The sequence below is a fragment of the Colobus angolensis genome, unplaced genomic scaffold (assembly GCF_000951035.1).
Source record: "Colobus angolensis palliatus isolate OR3802 unplaced genomic scaffold, Cang.pa_1.0 Scaffold89, whole genome shotgun sequence".
NCBI lineage: Eukaryota > Metazoa > Chordata > Mammalia > Primates > Cercopithecidae > Colobus > Colobus angolensis.
The window spans coordinates 446,588-448,058 of NW_012122820.1; positions in this window are offsets into that span (position 1 = coordinate 446,588).

Sequence of the window (1,471 nt, forward strand, 5' to 3'; positions counted from 1 at the left end):
TCCTCGGGGTCTTTCCATCAGCCTTGGGAGGCGGCAGTGCTGTCCCACACCTCAGATGAGAAGACAGGTCCAGGGAGGAGGCCTTGCCCAGCTCACTGCCCCACCATGTCCCTCTCCTGCCCCCTGCACTGAGTGACAGGGTGGGCTGCTGAGTGGGCAAGAGGATGGATGCAAAGGGTGTGAGAGCCATGCAGGCCAGACTTGGAAGCAAGGAAGGTGCCAGCCCCGGGGACTCACGGCCAGAGTGTGGGGGTGATCGATGGGTGGTCTGACGGTGGAGGCGCGACGTCAGGCACGGCAGTGGGTGCCTACAGGGTCCTCCTAAGCCATCCTTTACCCAGGCACCCATGATAAATGACGGGCCCCAGGAAGGGTGCCAGTCTCGGGCCAAAAGAGAGGGGGTGGCAGCTGGCCTGGGTGGTTGCACAAGACTGCCCCTACGCCCCCAGCCCTGCAGACCTCCCGCCCCCATGGCCAGCAGGGAAGTGCCTCCCTGTCATGAAAGTCCTGCTGGGGGTGGCCAGGTAGGCTGTGGCTGCCTCTCTGCCAGCCCCGCCTGCCTGAGGCCATGAATGGCCGGGAGCCTTTTGTGGGTGAGCAGCTGGCTGCCGGCCCTTTCTGTGGGGCTGTGGGAAAGTCCTGAGGCCAGCCTCTCACAGCCTCTCAAAGCCCGGATTATCTCTGGGTCTGCAGGACACCCTCTCAAGGACACCCCCAGCATGGCTGGGGGCAGGGGCGCCTCTGCAGAGGCCCTGTGTGCTGAGCTCTGGCCCCAGAAGTCTCTTGGCCAGGAAGGGTCTCCTGAGTGGAAAAACCCCTCGGACACCTGGCTCCATGCCCCCTACCCCATCCGACTGCCCAGACTCAGAAATGCTCACCACGCCAGGCAGGCTGTCCTGGAGCCCTGGTCCACTGTTGTCCCGGCCTCTGGCCCTCTGGGGGAGGATGTGCTCAGCAGAAGAGCTTGCTGGGGGCTGCCAGTCCCCCGCCGACCCCAGGCCACGTGGCTGCACCCACAGCTGGGCAGACCCAAGCCAGGTCCAGGGCTGCTGGAGATGCTCAGGGCTGAAGGCCTCAAGGCAACTGCTCACTTACTCAGCACCTACTGCATACAGGCCATACCTACTGCATACAGGCCAGGCAGAAGCTGCTCAGAGTCCTGAGAGGGGGGCAGGACCACAGCTGCGCCATCCCCACCGAGCAGGGGTGGGCCCAGCTCTAAGCGTAGCTGCCGGCGGCCAGCTGGCCTTTCCCTGACCCCCAGCCAGTTCCCAGGAAGCCTGGAACATGGGCAGGGGTCGCCCACCCAGGAAACTGAATGAAGAAGGCGAGCAGAAGCAGAGCCTGGCAGTGCCTGGGGCGGGGGTCTGCCTGCTGAGGCCACTGCGCATGCCTCATCCACTCTCCGTCCTCAGCACAGGCCTTGGGTGGGACTGTTATCAGCTCCATTGCACAGTGAGGAAACAGCCCC